Here is a 20,786-nt window from a genome sequence, read left to right on the forward strand (position 1 = left end):
TATAAATTTCACGCACGATTTTCCAGCTTCGATTCCACGGCTATGCCCGTTCCTCCGGGACATCGTGCGCGATACGTTCGTTGCGTGCAACTTACGTGTTATTTTCCCTTAGCGTTGCCATTTTATTTGGAGCAGCCTTTTCCTTCCTCTTTCGTCGCTCTTTCACGCCACTATTACGAGCGAAATACGCGTACGACACGCACCGTCGTAGAACCTTCCAACGACCTGGCAAGAAATGTAAATTTGTCCGACTATGTTTGCCTCGTGGCCTGGTGCGAGTTAAAGAAAACCGATACCGTGGATGCAACAATTTACCGCGACAATTATTGCAAGTTATCGAGAATTGTACAAGAAACGTTTGCATGGCGCGTTGCACGAGGGAATTGACCGTCTGCTGTTAGCAGTAACATCGAGTATCCGGTTCGTTACGCTTCTTGTAAGAGCCGTTTACACGGTTCGATTCATCGAAATTGAAATCGATGTAGTTTCATTCGGTCTTCGATGTTTCCAATCGTTGCCTCTGCGGAGGAGTTAATTAAGACCGCATCTGCCAGTCTAATTTTAATTTCAAGCTGCTATAAACGAGAAGACGTTTAATGCGAGGAAACTATAAAGAACAGAACAGTTGAACTTTAAACGCGTTGACTGTGCTGACTCGAAGTCGCCTGACCTTTCATCGCGACTAATATTTATGCTGTCAGGGCTCGTTGGAGAATCTAAAACAATAATCAAGCTCGATAGCATCGGAAACATAGTGATTTCTCTATTCGTTGATACTCCGTATCAATTACTCCGTTAATTCGTGCAAGTTTCGATAAATCTTAAAACGACACCATATAAAGAAGAAATAACTCAATGCAGGCGTGTAGAGGTCGTAAAAGCTTCGGATAACGAGAGGTTGTATTCCGCGAAGAAGAATCGAAGCGCGAGTTGAGGCACGCCGCGCGACGTAGACAAGAAGCTATCGGATGGTATACTCTCTCTTTCGAGACGTGGCAGACGATACGTTCTAAAAATGGCATAAAACGGCCACGCAGCTCGGGCACAGCGTACGCGCTGCGATTCCGTAATGATGGAAAATAGTTGCATTATGTTGTAGCTGGTTTCTTGTTGTTACACGCGTTTCAGAATACGCCCGCCCACTTGCATCAACCGAGTAAACGAGTACACGCAAGAAAGTGTAGTTTTAAACTGGTCGAACGAATCATCGCGCAGCTGCAAACATTCTCCGAAAAAGCTTCGCCAGCAAAGAAATCCCGTTCGGCGAATAGTGGAAATTAAATCGAGTAGATAAAATAGTTGATTGGCTGGGTGGTGGCGAAGAGATGGCAGGGTTTAAGAAAGGAAGAAGAAAAATTCAGTGAGAATGGAAGGGCACGCGACATCGCACGATAGCGGATTAACGAAAGAAAGATACAAATTCCAGCTTTTAAATGTTTCCCACTGAATGAACATGGTAACGATTCATCGGACGTAAATAAATGAAATTCTGAACGCGGTTGGCGCTTCGACGTCCGGTCGCTGAATGCTAATATCGAAGGGCAAAAAAGTCTGACGTACCGTAGAACGACGCCAAGTGTCGGGTTATACTTGTTACGTGACAGCTTGGAGAAGACTGGCGACTACACTTCCGTTGATCTACTATAGTAATGATACTGCATGAACGCAGGGGCACCATGCAAGACACTTTGTCCGAGATAGTCGAGATTATCAAGGCTAACGCCATCAGCGTCTATTCTCGCTGCGGGCAGCGATGGCGTCGACCCACCGTTGATTTTCAAACTGCCCATCGTCCAAGGTCTTTTGTAATCTTGATAATGCGACCCTTATTACGAAAGTACAAAGAGATCCCTATCGTGGTTGTTACGTTGGAAAATTCGCTCGTAGGAAGTACTTGCGCGGAATTGTGTAATTCCTAAGAGATTTAATTAACCTTTTAACGACGTTGGCTTGAATACGTGACTTTAATAGCGACGCTTTTAATAGCAATTTAGTAGCAATAAGAATTTGATAGTAGGCTTTTTACGGTAATTTTAGTACTCGTATAGAATTACGACAAGATATTAGCATCTCAACAAATACGAATAGAGTTACAGTTATTATTTGCGATTAACTTTTGAAGGTTTAAGGAAAAAGATTTAGATTAGCTTCCGAGCTTTTCCTATGACAGCTACGAAACGAGTAACCACGGAGAACCTCGAGATAAATTACGAAATGACGCTTTTAAAATCCGCTTTGATTCAGCAAAGTACAATCTTCCACGCTCATTTCCTTCCTTCCTTCCTTCCTTCCTTCCCGCAGCAACATTTTGGGAAAAACATTTTAATAAACGACGTAACGACACTCCATCCTGAACGGCGGACGTTCACGTTGTACAACGTCCTTCTAGTCATGCTGTGATTTCTCTCCTTCGTTTTTTTTTTCAAGAACTGACACGAAAGTCTCTTCTGGACGTCGTTCGCCATTACGACTGTGGCTGGCCACTTTCATCGCCGTAATGGACATTAATAGATGTTAACGAAATGTTAAATGTTCTTGAAATAGCCTGAAAGAAACGTTTGAGATTTCCTTGGATACTCTTCAACTTCACGAGATAGACGAAAGTGAAATTATTTCGAGTTGATTCTTTAACGGAAACGGTATGGCTGTTGTTTTTCAGCTTCAGCTAATGTAGTTTTTCAATAATGGTGAAAAGATTATGCCGCTTGCAAGGCAACGAACGCTTTTTGTAACAATAAAAGTCAGTTAATTCAACATACAACCTACCGCTTATTACCACGCTAATTGTACGTATCGTTTACATCTAACATCCTGTATCACAGATACCAATTACACTTCACGAAGTATCTGTCTCCCGTTACATCGATACTACAGTTCTAACTACAAATCATTCAACTGCAGTTTTTTTACACAATAATCTACGGCTGCCGGTAAAAATCTCGGTTTCACGGCCGTCGACTGATTAAAATACACTTTCCTATGCGAAAGCACGTACAGCATTTTGCCGGTGAAACGCCTGTCAAAAAGCGAGACTTAATTATTAATTAACGAAGTTGATGTCGTTTTCGATCTATTTAAATGAAATTTATTCCTGTCACGGTGGAAGATCTGTCTGAAACGAGACACTTCCCACGACGCTTCCGCTCCTTTCAATTTTCTAATCGGTCGATCCACATTCCTGTACGAGTCACCTGGTTGTCGACGCGTTTTATTTGCCTGCCGTTGTCGACGTATTTAGCTCGTCGAGCATCGCGATTACATGCCGACTTCCACACTGGTTCCTCAGCGAATAAACGTGACTCGTGCACTCGCACGCCTATCTTCTATCATTAACTATCACCACCAAGATTTCAATCGTACACGCGTGTCTACGTCTGGAATAAGCCAACTTGTCCCAGGATATTTTGTACTTCTTATAGGATTTCAAGAATTTCGATTTCTATTTCGATTTGTCGATTTTTATTTCCAGAGATGATGATGACCAGTCGCACGGTTTGACGATACGCCGAGGAACGAATAGAGGAGAGTTAGTGAAAATGCTGTTTTATACGATTATGAGACAATTTTATAGTCTCAGAATGAATTATTAGGGTAGTATAATTTATATGAATTGCTTATGCCGGTACATAGTATTCCGAATATGAAAGCGATTTCTTATTATCTGTTCTTTTGTTCCATTTTTTAAGGAACTTTTTTAACGTATTTTTAGTGTTATAAATCGAAACCGACAAAACTTAATTCTGTGTTGCGAATACGAATTATTTTTCACGGCTAATAAATTTCATTAATGAAACGTTTCTCGAGTCGCATGGCTTTCGAAGCGAAATTAAGACACGTCTTAAGGAAGAGAGAAACTACCGTGGAATGAATAGAAACAAGAAGTCGATGAATTCGATTATGCTTATTGATTAAATATCGAGACGTTATTAATAACGAAGAGACGCGCCGTAATCACAGCTGTCAATTTAACACGTATGTCCCTACATTCAATTCCCATCTAGTTAATTTATTTTTCCTTTTACATTCGAAACTGTCACATTAATTCGTACCTATAATTCTTTAAGGAATTACAGAACAGTGTCTCGAGGATGTGTACATAAAAAGAAAAATAATAAATCTCGAGGGACATTGCATATGGAACGAAAGTAATTTTGTATCAATCGTCACCGATCTCGAGCTTCTCATCCATCATTTTGCATTTCTAACGAGCAACGCGTTTTCTGTCCCATAGCTCGACGACGCACGGCCATCGCGCTATATTTTCTCCAACGACGTGCAACATCGCTGAACGAGATAAAACGAGGTAGAAACTTCAATCTACTTCACGCGATCATTACGATGATTAATCATCTTCGAACTGGACACGGTTTCGCGCGAGTTTTCCGTCGATTTTACAATTAAATTTGTCGCTCGCCGCCGGACACCAGCCTCTCATCGACGCGGTAAAAACCGGCAGGACGATGTTCAAGGGTTGGAATTAAACTTATTTGAGAAACGAACGACCGATTAATCTAACGGTATGTACCTAGCAGCGGTTTCATTAAAAATTCCAAACTGGTTTCCAGAGCAATTAACGTGTATTTTGGAATCGATTAACTCGAATATCACCCGGTGTATTTCAAACGTGACAAACGTAGCCACGATTTTTCACGTTACCCACGTTAGATCGGCAGAACCAGTGAAATATATCACGAGATAAATATACATCGAGAATTTTTACGTACTAATAATAATCATCTCTGTGGTTGATGCGATTAGCATATAATTCGGAATCTCATTTTGTGGAAGAAATTCTTCTTGCACGGATATTTCATAGATCGAGCAATAAATTTGATAGTGTTATTACTTTTTGTATAAAAGTTATGTAATTAACAAGTAACTTGTAAAATATATGGCTGTCTTTCGTTCAAGCATTCAGGTACACATACGTATCTTTTTGTTCTTGAAATAACTTTTAGAACGTGCCTCGAAATGTCTACGTTAGTGAAACGTAAATAAACTTGTCAACCTAATAAAATGAAACGAGGTGTGAGGAGTTGATTTTTCGATAAATAGTCGAAGATATCATTCGCATGATCAGTAAGAACAACTGCCACCTGAAATGACACAACGAGAGATGATACGAGATGTTACGTCTCTCGAATAACTTCGTTCGTTTATCTGTTTGATCTAATCGAGCATCAAACGTAATTGACGTACAGCCTATAAGTTGGTACAAGCTGAAGGAATTTCAACGCCGAGAAAGCTGTAATGATAAATGGTAAGCAATCCTTCTTTCTTATTATGCCCAAGTAACGATGGTATAACTGATTTTCAATTGTTTGAAAAATTCAGAAACTTTACGACCATGCATCCAGGTCGAAGTTGACTCTAGTTCGAGCATTTCTCGTACAGGTAAACAGTTGTATAAAGTATAAAAATCGACTGTAAAAAAGGTATGTCTAAAGTGGGTGCCATATGTAACAAATACGAAATACCTTGTGCAGTTGAAAAATATGCAATTACAATTGGATTAGCCTATGAAGAGACTATGAAAGATAAAAAAAACTAATGGCATCTATCGGTTATTGATCGATTCGTTATTATTTCCTATCGGCATTTTACATTCTCCGTTGCACGTTACATTGTGATCAAGTGAAAAGTCGACCTGAAAATATTGCAAAAGTTATGATCGTTTCATCGCCTGTCGAAAAGGCGGGGTGAACGAAAATTTTCATGGAAATATAGGTGATTACAATGAAGATTTTGTAATCCGAGCGGTGGAACGACCAAAGTCGAGATTTAATCGACGCCGCTGGCTCGCGTTAAAGAAAGCCAAAGATCCATGTTCTTACAACCGGTGCAATTAATTCCGGTATCATGAAAAAACATTTACTATATCGAAACTGCTACGAGCCGGTTAATTTATTCAGCGTGGACCGGTCTCATCCTTCTCGTAATTCTTCACGCCGCATTCATTATTGACACACTTTCGCGAAATCCACGGGTTGTTACACGCAGAGGCCAAGAAAATGTGTACGCTCGATGCAAATTACACGATGCCTACGTAGCCACATAAGCTACGTTTATAATAATAAACGGAGCTTCGTTTCGATCAATCTTGCGGTAATGAAACGCGTTGCCCTGAAACCGAAGTAATTGCAACCAGCTGCACCCGTCGTTAATACACGAGGCAAACAATCTTCTCACTGAAATCTCGCTCCAATAACGTTCCCAGGCAATTTAATCTAATACATAGAAGATTTTGTGTGTTTCCAATGCTCGTTAATCGTCAGTTTCGTGAAATAATTTTGTGGAATTAAATACGAAATATTACGATTGTGTGCGATTCTTCGCATAGATCCTATGTATTAGGTCGTCCGAAAAGTTTCTTTCGTTTTGTAAGGAAATAATGGAAACATTTTCCGTTTTATATTATTTTATCGAATTACGTACGATAGATTTTGTTCTATCAAGATAAAGATTACGACGTTCGACGGATTAGGTTTCGTGTTCGTATAACGATGCGTTGTTGTAAAAGTCTATAAAAGAGAAACACCTTTCGGACAACTTAATAATAATACGCGACGCGTAAAAGTATTCAGATAGTTGCCGTAAAAGTGGTAAAAGAAATATGAAAATGGAAAGGTATACTACTTATTTGAGAAACGCAAGACGATCAGAGACTTTTATGGAGAAATTTCTCATTTGGTACGCATTTGACACTTAAGTCAAATACTCGTATTATACAGGCAGGTTCATAGACCACCTTGTACGTAGCCACCCAAATGGTTACCCTCGTCTTATTGACATTTACGAAACCTAAAAGTCGTAAAAAAAAAAAAAAAAAAAACAATCTAAGGATCTTTATAGCCCATTCCTATTCTCAGTGCTCTTTTGCTGACTCACATCCGACATCCAATTCTATTATCCACGCGGTTCTAAACAAACACCCACGCAGAGAAGAACCTAAAATCCATGAAACAGCAATTTCACTGGTTCACGTATCTCCTCTGGCTATTTTATATCGAACTCGACTCCATTCGATTCGTCGTCAGGTCACGAAAATCTTTCCAACAACACCCACGTGTCTTCTTTTTTTTAACATTTACCGTTCTTTCTCAGATTCAGCGATTTACGAATCGTTAAAAATTACAATCTAAATTGAATAATCATAGAAAAAAAAAACGAGAATCCTTACTTTCACTGGACTGATTTTTACGGCTTTTATTGTTATTAAAATTTTCATTTTGAAATAATAATATCGTTTCTCTTCGAAACAACGATTAGGACCTATGCAACGGCTTAATATTCTCCAAATTCCTGAATTCACTTTGCTTCAATTATTGAAAGTAGTCGTAGATTCTGCAGGAAGCCGCCTGTACATCAGTCTGGCCACTGTAAGTAGCCTTTTCGCATGTTGATTACGCGGCGAGCATTACCATAACTCGATGCCGGTCTTGGGGACCGTCAACCGTAACCGCAGCTTAACGGGTGCCGTTACCGTTAGAAGATGCTAGCTGTTCGATGCAGACGATCGCGTTTCGCTTCGCCTCGTGCTAAAGAATTAAAAATTAAGCACTGCAACATGTGGTTATGGAATGCTTTAGGGCAACGTCTCTATCGTCATAAAAAAATTCTGTCCCGGTAACTTACACGCTAACGAGTAGTCTTCGAAGTAAGCGAGTGCGATAAATTGGAAACCTTCTGGTGGAAAAGGAGCAGCAAAATTTCACACGACGTCGTTTAAAGAATACAAAGCGAATAAGAGTAAATATTTCGAAGAACTCTACTAATGAAGTCGTTAGTCCTTTACAGCAATTCCATGTTTTTCTTAAAGTCTACGCAATTTCCACGTTCACCGGTTAACCCTAGAAAATTCTACTCTTTCGCTTAAATTATTCGCTCCGATGTCTCGAATTATCGTTGAGTCGAAATTGACGAGAAACTGGTCACCGTAATTTCAAAAAAAAAAAAAAAAAAGAAAAGAAAAAGATAGAAAAACAAAGAGAAAAATTGTTAATTATGGAAGAAGCACGTAACACGCCGATACCAAATCCTCGTATGGAACAGGCAGTCAATTAAATACCTACTCTGTATCCAATTACCCAGAATATTACCCTCGATTACCAGATTGAATTTTTTCCTCGCGAACGAGCATTCAATTTACGACGTATCTCCACCCTGGCTCTGGCACAGCTAATAGAAGACCAGCTTGCATCTCATCTCGCGATCGGACGTACTTGATTAGCGGTGTCTTTATAATGAAACAACCGCGAGTATCGTCGGCTGCGCAATGGTCACCCGGTTGATTGCCAAAGGTCAATCGCAATGTCAACGATTTACTCTCGTCTCACCGGCTGGCCAATCTCACGGGGGATTAAGACGGTGTTCACGCCGAAGTACGGTGCGGCAGCGTGGCGTAAGGAATTTATCCGCGAACCAACCGAGAATTTCATTTGAGAATCGCCCCTCGACGTTTTATGTTTCACGCGTTTATATTACGATCTGGAATGTTTCGGACTGGCGGAGAGACTTTTTATGCGGAATTTAATTTGAACAGGATTCTTGTCCAGGTCGTTGATGCCCGACAGTGACTTTATCCTATCTGCTGATTGGCAACGAGTCACAGAGACGTTTAATATTTGGGATGTTTGCGACTGGTGTAAGAATTTGATCGCAGATTGTTTTAGATGATATGGGTAGTACGTGTTCGTTTATTTTCCGAGAAAATACGAAACACTGAAATATGAAGATATGAAATAAAAAAAAAATAAAAAAGAACATCGAAAGGTGTCTTTTTCCATAGAGAACTTGAACTTGCGTCGACAAACAGGACAACGAGTAGGATTTCTCGTCCGTAAAAATACTACGATAAATATAATGGAAGAGAAGAGAGGCACTGTCATTCTAATCATAAAAGATATAAAAATATGAATGAAGATCGTCCTCCCGTTAGAAACACCATTAACGCGATTCGTATCACGGTTCTTACGGCAGGATTATGTGCACTGTAAACACCATGGAATGATAAACAATGATTAAGCGTATAATAACTGTCAGCCCTAAGCAAGGAGCGTAGCAAGAGACTCGATGGAGATCAAGGAAGTGAAGACACGCACGTGAACTCGCGTCGAGTGTCCGCTGATGCATGCGTGCGTTTCATGCCAACGGAGCAACAGAACCCTTTTATAGATCCTAAAGTTCTACCCACACGTGAAAGGAATAGAAACACATTCGTATCGTCGTAAGATTTATTATTTTGCATATTGAAAAATTCAATCTTCCATATTCGCCATGTTTGCCATACGAGGGGTTCGACTTTTTATTATGCAAAATATAAATATGTATGTTCAAGAAACAAGTTTAGTTTATATTCAATCTACTCACGCGCGAGTACGCTTTGAGATAAGTTGCAGGTTGCTAGGAATATTAAATACCAATTCCTTCCTTTCCTTCGTCTATTCATATATTTTATAGATAGTTTCCTTGTTTTGTTTAAATGGAAAGAATTTATGCGCTGATAGAATAACGGAGAAACCGTCTTACCACGGAGAAGGCGGAGAAAGATTTCGAATGGAGAATGGCAGTCGTCTACCATGCTAGGCGACCTTGCTCAAAAATCCTAGGAAATTACTGGATAAATCACTAGATCTGTGCGCATTATCTTCTTAACAGAATCAAAGCAATCGATTTGAAAAGACAGCGGAAGAAAAATTACCCCATTGCCTCGAAGAATATTTTTATCCAATCGGAATGCTCGCGGAACACCGGTAAAGACATTGCACACACCCGGAAGCCCCGATGCTGATAAATCAGCCCATTAATCTAATTTTTTAAGTTTCTAATCTTTCTTCGATTCGACTTAATCTATTATTCGCTCGAATCGATATTCCTCGAGCAACATTCATTACGATTATTTCACTGTTTCTATTCCACGGTTGAACGTTCATGCAGTTCCATTTATCTCGCGTCGAAATTCAATTTTCTCGAATGCATACGACCAAATTGCTTCGCTTGGTCTCTTCGCAGCTGCGACGTTTTATTGGAATATTTATGACGCGTGACATTCTGGCGCGTCGATCTTATCAGAGCAGTGTGAACTGACTTTAAGAGGAGAACAGAGACGCGAAGAAGCAGAGAAGGAGTCAGAAGTTAATGTAAGCCGGGTCACGACGACCCGACCAGGGATCACAAGTTAGTCGGCGTCCTCGTCGTTCTTGGTCTTCGTGGTTACATTAACATCCCTGGCACCGTCATGCTTCACCGTGAAGACATTATCGAGCTACTACCTTTACTCGCGACGTTGTTTATTCCTCGTATCGTTCCCCCTTAAATCAGACCATTGCCCAATAAAATTCATCGTGTACGAAGCATTTGTTTGGCCATTGATCGGATGAATTTTTCAACCATGTTGAATTGAACATTATGATTAAACATTAATTCAAACAATAATCAATTAAACATTTTGAAACGCTCGTGGAAAAGTAATTTCAAGAATTCGTAGAACAAGGTGTAATTAGTTGACCGCTAAAAAAATTCAAAAATTCACTTTTTCATTTTTTTTTACTATCGTTTAGACTCATCAACGAGGAAACTTGAGGAAGTCCGATTAAAATCTTGGGAACAGGATTACACAGAGGACGCTTCAAGTTAATATAATTTATTAGAGGGAACGAGAGAAGGAAGAGTTAAAAAATAAAAGCCGAAAGATTTATTTCCGAGATAAATTGAAATTATCTTACGATAATCTCCGTCTCGAATGTCATACGCGCCTCCATTGTTATTCCTACTCTGTACTTTCTGATCGTTATTAACGAAAACGTACGTTACACGCAGAAAGATCGTTCCACATATCCACGCCCCTCGTCAAATCCTTTAATCGTCTGTCATCGCGAAATAAATGGACACCGTGAAACGCAAGTCGTCTCTAAAGTCTGTTCGTTTCGTGTCGGGCTTCAATAGCGTTCCATGGTATTTAAACGCTTAGCGTTCTTATAAAAGTGTTGAAGGCTTTTCATAGCGGTTGCACCTCGACCAAAACAACAGTCCCTCTTCCGTTCAACGGATCCGCGGAGGAACTTTTATCGCCGCGAAGAAAACCAGTTCCACCGCATCCGTTCGAATGCGCGGCATTGCCGGGGTAAACTGATACAGATTTATCTCGGCCGATGCTTCTACTATTATTCGTATTACGTGGCTGACACTCGGTCTGATAACGAGGTAATTGGCGATTGCTTGGTACCGGAGATTAGAATCGAGGGGGTCCTGGCACACTGCCATCGTGTCCTTTCGAATTCGCGAAATCGTTTCACGCGTGGCAAGCATTCCGTCGAGTGATCGTACGTTCGTACGTCCGCGTTTGTTTCATAATTGCAATCGGAATGCAAGTTATGTTCGAAGCATGTTTACCGGAACATCGCTAGCGAAGATTCGAAGAGCATCAAATCGAATATGACGTGTTCATGATCGACGATGAGTAACGAAGTTTCGTTGAGGAATTTAATTAATCGATAATCAAAAGTCTAATAATTTCTGTAGCAGCGAAAGTGTACGTGTCGACGCGTTCTTCTTCTTCTTCTTCGCTGCTCGTTATCAATATGGGTTAACCTGATAACGAAGTCGAGCGAACAACTGACAAGTGGCAGATGGAGCCAACGCGATAACCAGCCAATCGACAATTGTCCCGGCGAACAGTGTCGATTTATCACGCTGATAACGAAATAATTGACAACCGGTGAGCCTTGTTGGCAGATTTACGGTAGCGAATACGCAGCGCATAATGCGACGAACCCCTAGTGGTATAAAGATCCCTTTTACCGGATAACGCATCTGCATGTCGGATTAAGGGCTCGAGGAACCGCGTACGAAACGTTCCGTGCGAGGTTGAAACCAGTTCCAACGCGTATCCGTTTAGACGGATCTAGCAACACCGTAATGCACATTCGTTCGATTCTCATCATTCCCTCGAGTATTTCTATCCTGATAACAATGTAATTGACAGGTAGTTAGATCGTATTAGGCACGGTTGTTCACGAATGTATTCGAACACTTGTAGAAACCTCGTAGAAACGTAAGATGGCTCGTAAAATTTTCGAAGAATCGCGTTATCAACCATAACTCGGGTCTCGTTACCGATCCCTGTGCCACAGTCATTAAGCCACTTGGAACGATACCCGCGAACAAAACGAACGCTATACAGGAACTCTGTACGCCGCGCATTTCCACGGGATTCCATGGCGTTAGCCCCGATTCAGGCGTAAAGTAATTTATCGCGGCTTCTAAGGGGCCGCCGATTTACGGCCAAAAAGAGAATCAACGTCAGAAGTTGCCAGCAGCTTCGCCATTATCTCACGTACACGCTGTAAGATGGCCACGTCCACCCCGCAGGACTTCCAGCCTGATAAGTGGTTATCGTCTTTGAAAATGATCCTGCTTTGAATATACCTACGTGTACGCGAACGTGTACGCGTCCTCTATAGCATAATATAATATCGACGATATATTTAGAGAGCTTGAATAAACGTTCCAGTTGGATTAATAATTGTATCTATGAATAGTTAACTAGTGTAGCTTCTACGAAAGATAGTCGTTCCGTGAAATCGAATACAAAGCTCTTGTTGCACAAGCTGTTTCTTCGAGAGAGAGGTTTATACGTATTCTACTTTGGCGTGTCTGATTATTTTCACGAATAGCGTTATATTGTTATTTACGTGGACTCTTACGTGCAAGTCTACGCAAGAGTTATGATTTATTCTTTCTTCGAGTTTCTATGCTTCCAAGTCTATTAGAGAGAAAATTAAATTATAACAAGTAAACGTGGAAAATCATATTAAATAAAAAAAGATCTTTTGTATTATTTCATATAGAAAATACTTCTACTCCAGCTATAAAAAATGATTACATTATATCTTTTTTACTAATTTCACAATCTTTCTATCAACCTTCTATCGCATAATATACAAATCCAAATTACCCTTGCAACCTTTCCCACGATCGATCTCTCAGCCCTGTGTACCTAGCATCTGCAATTTAATTCCGTAAATGAAAATGACAGCTCATATAGCTACACGGAGCACGACAACAATTTCCAAGCGTATTCCGTCATTCAGTTTTTACAATCTAACTGGGAGAACACGGGAGAAAGAAGAAGGCAAACTCTATTAGTTTGCCGTTTATTTGTGATAAAATAAGCGTAGCTCGCTACAGATGAATATAAGTATTGCAATATTAAAAGAGACAGGTATATGGAAAGAAGAGGAATAAAAGCAGCGAGAGTTTGTTCACCTCGCAACGCGCAAGTAGCCAGCTGGATATAGCCTGATGCATAACGTCTTTGCATACGTTGCGTCTAGTCGCAGCTCCAGGCTGCAGATTCTCTCATCCGTTTGATCGCGAACCAGCCAGATCTCGGCATTCCACGTCGGTCACGCTATAGGAACAGATATTTTTTTCCGTGTTTCCCGCTGGTATAAATCCACGCGTTCCTCTTTCGCTTTCAAGGGAACCGTGGCGAAAAGTCGAAACTGAAGAGCAGGACCCGTGCGATGAAATAACGGAGAAGGCAACTACTGGCTGCTCCGATGGAAATCTCATGGCACGATTTATGTTTCTTTTCGTTTTTCTCTTTTTCTTTTTTTTTTTTTTTTTTTTGGTACGCCAGATATGGACAGAGATTAGAATTGTTTTGAGCATAGAAATACACGTGGCACGGTTTGGTGGTTTTAACCCTACGGAATAGGGTTTTAAAGTGTGTCCGTATAGAACGCAGAGAAATCTGGGCCAGTGGCTGGTGTAAAATAACACCGGTGCCTCGGAGACAACGTGAGATACGCGTCAAGTTAATTGGATAAAAGTGCGACGCGAGTTTACGGTACGTATCGAGTATCGACGCGGTTAGACACAGTTTTTCCAGCGTTCATGTCACAGCGATTTCTCCCGATCGTATAGCAGTCAGAAGATTGATAACATGATTACGATGAAGAATAAACGAGGAAATATCCACCGACGTCCTTCTTCTTTCGTCCTTTCTTATCTTCCGAGAATAATTGCGCGAAAAGACATTCCTCTCTTATGAGACACTTTTTACCGATACACTTTCACGATTAATTATCGCGCTTGTAATTCCATGTACGCCAGGGCGACGGTTTTTCTTTTCTGTCGTCGCACTTTCACTCGAGACTATCGTCGCTTGCCTCTAAAGCGTCCCTAATTAAATTCCAATTGATTCGATCGTTTCATAAAACCTGTTTTTCGCAGTGATAAAAACAAACGACGATTAATTCCCTCAATTTCCTTCTGTAGATATGAATTTATTTTCAATTGCCTCTTACGTATGAGAGCGTATGGCGATCGTTTTCTTTAGGAATCGTAAACATCGCGATTGAATCATTAAAATTCGTAAACGAAACATCGATACTCGTAAAGAAATTTCGACCGAATGTATCACAAAATTTCCGAAATTCCAAGTAGCATAATTTGAAAAACCCAAGAATTAAAAAATCCAGAAGCTACCGTCTCAAGAGTCTACATCCATCTCTCCTTTGAATTCCACTCGCAGCATCATCTATCGCGTTATATCTTTCCTTAACTTTCTACGAGTTACCATATTTTTTTTTTTTTTTTTTTTTTCGTTGGATTAGGTATATCGGATTAGTAGTTCGCTCAATCATTCGGCGAGATTTACGAGCCCCCCGTACGATCCCATAAGGCGTTGAGTAATACGGCCGGATACCAACGAAACTTCTTCCAGGCGACGATTCTTCGTGGCTCGTAAAATAGGCTCCATCCGAGAAACCCTTCTCTTGCGAGGTCGTAATGACGAGCGCGTCTTCGATACGGCCATTCTAACCAGCGAGATGGGTCGGCCCGTATAATAAACTCGAGATATGCCACGGCCACTGACACCTCCTTTGCTCCCACGCCATTGTCGAAGTTGTGGGTGGTTCGGCCGCCAGAGATCCGCAGGAACGTGCACGATGAATCGTAACCACCGTGTGCCCTCCTCCTGTATCGTTTCGCTTCGTCTGTAACGTTCGGCTTCTTCTCTTTTTTGGGACGGAAGAGGCACCGAGTTTGGGTCTTTGCACTCAGATAAGAACGAATGAGAACGAGTGGTATCGGTAGCGATGGGTTGAAGCTGACGATTCAGCGGTCTCGAATTAATGCACTTATATTGTACAGACGGATATATTATTTTCTTTTTCTCCATTATCGTATGATATTGGTAGCGATGAATCGAGACTGACGATTGTATGATTTAACGTTATTCATATCGTATTGTATACGTCAATATAATATTATTAATGCTTTATGTTATATGTATAGTACTGGTAGTGATGGGTTTAGGCCAGAGTTGGGCAAATTTTATTTCGAATAACGAATAAAAAATAGCGTGTAAAATCCCAACGTTTATTTGTAAGTAATTATTTGTAAAAATTATTCCTTAGCTTTATTCGTTATTCGATGCATCGAATAATTGTACGAAGTACGTGGAACAAGCGACTACCTACACCGACTACGCAGTCGACACTGAAAATCGAACGATCCGAGGTTATTCATGCTGTATAAGATTACATCGACTAAAAAATTTATTCAATTAAGATTTGCATTTAGAGTAAATTAATATTGCGTAGATTTCGTAAAATAATTATTCGTATAACCATAGCGATCGATTCATTTCAAGTCAGTATAATCCATAAAGCGAACGAATGCTCGTACATGTCAGGATGGCCGAGCGGTCTAAGGCGCCAGACTCAAGGTTCTCACCTTCTCAGTTCAAAACTGAGTTCTGGGCGTTCTGGTCCTCTCTGAGGGCGTGGGTTCGAATCCCACTTCTGACAAATTCTTTTGCATTTTTTAAGTGCAATAACAAACATTCGAATGCAATTACATCGTTATAATTATCGATTATTTTAGACTACGTTATACTCAAACACGGCGATATTCGCGCGACCAGTTCGTCGCGAGTTCGAATCCTACTGCTGCCAAACTTCCTTTTTTTTTTTTTTTTTTTTTAATTTCTATTTTTATCTCATACGCCCAGGTATAATCGCTATTACTTTGTAAATTGATAAGCATTAAACGATTTCTTGTTAACGAAAATATATTGCGATTACTAAAATTATCTGGAATATTATCTCGTATTACAGAGTATACGTATACGAACAAATGACTACAATACGAAAAACGAGCTCTATTTCTTAAATTAAATCGTGTCAAGAATCAAAACCACATTTTTATTACGTAACGACTTAACTACACGTATTTAACCGCTATCTTGGTAGGCAGTTCGTGTTACGTAATGCTCGATTCACGATCTTTCTTACGAAATCTCTCCTGTTTCCAAGATAATGCAACGATTAACATCACGAGTGCAGATCCAGTGTGTTCTCTGTCGTTTTACCGTTCAGTCTATTTTAGGCGAGTCTATTTTTTCCGTTGTTTCCCACACCGGATTGCCATCGTGTAGTTACGTACGAGCACCGTGACACAATAGCCACGACCTGCGCAATGAGTTCGCGAACATACGGTTATCCTGTAATAATGCCCTTAAACAGAGGCAAGAGTGGCATTTCGAATACGCGAAACGAATTGGCATATGGGCCGCGTTATCTGTCTCCTGTCACTTAATGAAATTTACTATCGATGCAATCGATTTCCTTGCCGATGTACCGTTCCTTGTCCCATTCTAGATAGAACCGTGAAACGCGCAAACACTGGATTTCCAATTACACATACGTAGGAAGTGGGATGTGTGCTATTTTAGTATCCTTCAAAATCGCTACAAGAATTCAACGCAGTAACTATTAGACTTTCGAATGTACGATGCTAGGTCGATCGTTAAATTTTCATTATTACATATACACAAGTCACACATATACAACCTCGTTAGGACCGATCGTTCAGGTATTGTTCGCTAGAATGATTATTTCTGGATACCATTATCCAAAGCTATTAATCAGATTTCCTTGGGTCCTCGACTGCTAACTCAAAATCGTTAACCTATCTTCGACCGAATCAACGGATGTTTCAGCGACCATCGTTAAATCTTGCAAAACTACCTACGTCGACGACGGTCTGAAAAAAGCAACTTAACCGACTCGTATCAGATATCGACGTCCACGGACTATGCCGATCAACCGTGCCACTCCTACGTTCTAAGTCAAAGCAAGCTCGTCCATCATCCATTGACCGGGACGAGAAGAAGAAACGGAACAGAGTCGCCTAATCGATACATCTTGAACAGCAGACAGAAAGATAGAGAAAGAGGCCGATCTTATGGTCACGTTATCGACCTAGATTAAAAGCGAAACGTCATTCGGCCCAGTGACTTATGACTCGACTTTCCTGGACTTTGTTTCACGTGGCATGCGTTCACGACTAACGAGCACCATGCTGCTTCTGATTGATGCCGGATCGACGTTTACTGAAAAGAGCAACGATAGCCAGAGAGCTACAGGCAATGGCCTATCCTCGCGAAACCAGCATCACCCGGTGCCATTTACCTTTCCCTTCTAATTCCTTGGCTCTGGTAATTAGACGGACAACGTATCATTAGGGGAAGAGTTACAACCGCGTACGAGTTCAGGCGGTTTTTGCTTTTCGGCGACACCTCGTTGTTAGAGACCAGTTTCTGGCCCGACACTGATACTGTTAGCATCGTTTGTTGCGTCCTACGGTGTGCGAGATCATGGGCGCCCGTTCGACTAATTGAGCACTCGCTTAATTGGAATTGCTGGACGAGGTAAAAGGGGGATGGCGAGGTTTTGTTCGCAAGAACCGTGGCTAATAACTATATAGGCCGAGATGATTTGCGCGCGAAATTGAAGCACCACTACTCGCTCGTTGTAATATTTAAGGGCTGAACGAGCATTTTATTTCGATCTCGTTTTTTCACTTCTGTTTAGGAAAATATTACGATCGAGTTGTTAATTAAGCGGAGGAAATTGAAATTTTTCTTATACACGGATAAACGAACGTGTCAAGTTATTAATTATAAGTTGTCAGTCGATGTTCTTAGTTGATATAATATATAGAAAATATTTGTGTTTTAAATAATATTTCCACTATAGGATACCTATCGTGGAAACTAACGTATAATCGTTTCTAATGCTCGAAGGAACACGTTTGTTTGCCGAACCATAAATGCGAGCGATTTCTGCGAAACCACAATTGAAATCGCCGCCGATGTAGACAGAAGATTGCGGTAAATCGAGCAAACGAAATTAAGGGAAACTGGTTCGCCAAAACAAAGCGTCAAAACGGTCATAGAATAAAGACCACTTTTTTCCATAGCTTTTTAACGTGCCCACTTTCCATCTAAACGTTCTTCCCACTTGAGAACTGCGTTTTTCACCAATTTTATTCCGAATTATGAAAGACTGGAAACTCACTTGCTTTGCTGTCGCGTAAATGGATAGCGAATGAATATTTTGCAGGAAACGCGTCATTTCACCGCCCACCTTACCATAAAGATTCTATGGTATTTTAATTGCATAAATTATGGTAAGACGTTTCAGCTGGCGAATGTTGCATCGTGTTTCGCGATGATCGTTGGTTAAAAGGAAGCTTTCACAACGGCGTGAACGTGCAATACAGAATAGTTAATTCGTTCCATATAAAGATACGAAATAATTCGCGTAATGGGGTAGCCGCGTTTCCATGGTAGAGTTAATTAAACGACTCGTGCGTCTTCTATCCTCGATTTTCTCGCCCATTCAGCGCATTATCGATTAATTAGGTTATGCTAATGGAATACTCTTTTCGCGTGAAAACCGATCATCCGCGGAATCCCATCGTTGTACGATCGATGATTAAGATAAGGTTACGTATGCGCTGTATATTCCAACGATAATTGCTCGATAACCGACAGTAAATTACATGAGAAAGATCGAGCTATTATTTTAGAAAAGATCGCTTCCTCGTATCTTTGGAAAATCATAATTAAAACACGGAACTATGAGGAACTTCCTTCTCGTTAGAATATCGTTTAGTACGTTTCGTATTGTACGATAGGGTTTCGTATAAAACGCGATTAAACGAAAATAAAGATATTTTACAATTTAAACAGCGATATCTTTGAGTTTTTTTTTTATAATAACGTTCTTTAATAATAAAGTCGAGTAATTGGAAATCACAGGAAACATAGGGGAAACGAAAGAAACTTTCGTACTCGCTTTTGTGCCATCAGCCATTTGCTTCAGATTTTAAACATCTTTGCAATCAAGGACGGATTAATTGCCGTGATTGTATTGCATTCAATTTTAAAACCGTAATAATCCAATAATTTCGCACCAATGGGCCGCAATTAAATAACCCTTTTTGCCACCGTACTTATTAATCTACCGACATTAAAGGTTCTTTACGACTTTCCTCGGCACCCTTCACAATGAAATCAAAATTAAAAGTCCATTTCGCTTGTCTGATGGCTCAATTAACTCGCTTCGAAAATACCCTCTCCTTGGTGAATTAAAAAAATACTGAAAAATTGCTCGTACAGGGGCCCCAAATTATAATAATCGCTTCGAGATGATCACTTGTTTCGAGTTTGAGGAAGAATGGAATTAAAATACGTTTAGTATTTTTATTCCATGTTTTTAACGCAAAAGGGTTTAATAACGCGTAACGGCCGCTTAAAAATCTAAAATTAATTAATTTAATTCGAGAAATATCGTCGTTTGATATTATCTTCCTGCACACAAGTTTATTAACTAACGACATTAGCTGTATCGCCACTATTATGCGAAATAGTCTACGTCGTAACAATTCGATCACGCGTTACGGTAAAATCCTGATAGTACGAAATCTCGATAAAATTTGTCTAAAAACGAGCCATCGTATTTAACGTATTTCGATCTATTAGGTCGTCCGAAAAGTGTATTCCTTTTACAGACGCGTCTTTTACAACGACGCATCTTTGTACAAACACGAAATCTAATCTGTCAAGCGTTGTGACGTTTATCTTGATAGAACAAAATCGATCATACGTAATTCGATAAAATAATATAAAACGAAAAATATTATGCGCCCATTATTTCCTCATAAAACGAAAGAAACTTCTTGGACGACCTAATACAAGTGTTTTGGTTTATCTGTATTAGCCGAATGCCGCGTGAATCGCGATTTCTCGATCGCGTGGAACGTTTAGAGGTCCCGTTCCACTCATTTGTCACATTTACAATCTCATATGGCGGCGTATACTTGACCGTGAAAGTCGATCGGCGCGGTCCACGTCGATGCCGGGTTTCCATGTTCGCGACAGAGATTTTCTTTGTAGGATACGCCGCATGATCCACTTTAGTTTTTGCTGTGTCCGTGTTCTCTCGGTGCCACTTATAACGACGCCGGTTCACAGGACTCGCGCGGCGCTGTCTAATTAAAAGGATCGCCTCTGTCGTTGTTTTTCCGACACGCCCGTGGAAACGAGCCGAAAGGCTACGGTACAGGACTCGGCACTTTTTTTTCCACTCTGTATCATCGAGATTCCTAAACCTTCTACGAAATACGTTCCGACTTTCAAGATCGAAACACCGTGTATAAGTATATAAATATATATGCATCGACGGTAAAATTTAGACACGCAATATGCTAATAAAGATAATCTTCTTTGGTGGAGGAATCGAGATGCGCGGCGCTTTTAACTTTTTCTCGTTGATAAGAATTCCCGACCAACTATGTAGCTGGATGAAGATCGTCAGAAAAATTAGAATGGAGATTTTTTTCAACAGAAGAGAAAGTGAAATGATCGCAGCTGAAATTACACGACGAAAATTACGCGCGTAATCGTCTGAAATTCCCGACTACTT

The 20,786-nt window shown here is 40.4% G+C and overlaps 1 protein-coding gene and 1 non-coding gene across 4 annotated transcripts in view; one reads left to right on the plus strand and one right to left on the minus strand.

The window, feature by feature from the left end:
* LOC126870901 (ankyrin repeat domain-containing protein 6) overlaps window positions 1-20,786 on the minus strand; it is a 134,108-nt gene that overhangs the window by 22,251 nt on the left and 91,071 nt on the right. The window lies entirely within an intron of this gene.
* On the plus strand, window positions 15,702-15,821 carry Trnal-caa (transfer RNA leucine (anticodon CAA)). Its single transcript has 2 exons — window positions 15,702-15,739; window positions 15,777-15,821. It is a non-coding gene; the product is annotated as a tRNA-Leu (tRNA).

Source organism: Bombus huntii, chromosome 11 (genome assembly GCF_024542735.1).
Source record: "Bombus huntii isolate Logan2020A chromosome 11, iyBomHunt1.1, whole genome shotgun sequence".
NCBI classification, from domain to species: Eukaryota; Metazoa; Arthropoda; class Insecta; order Hymenoptera; family Apidae; genus Bombus; species Bombus huntii.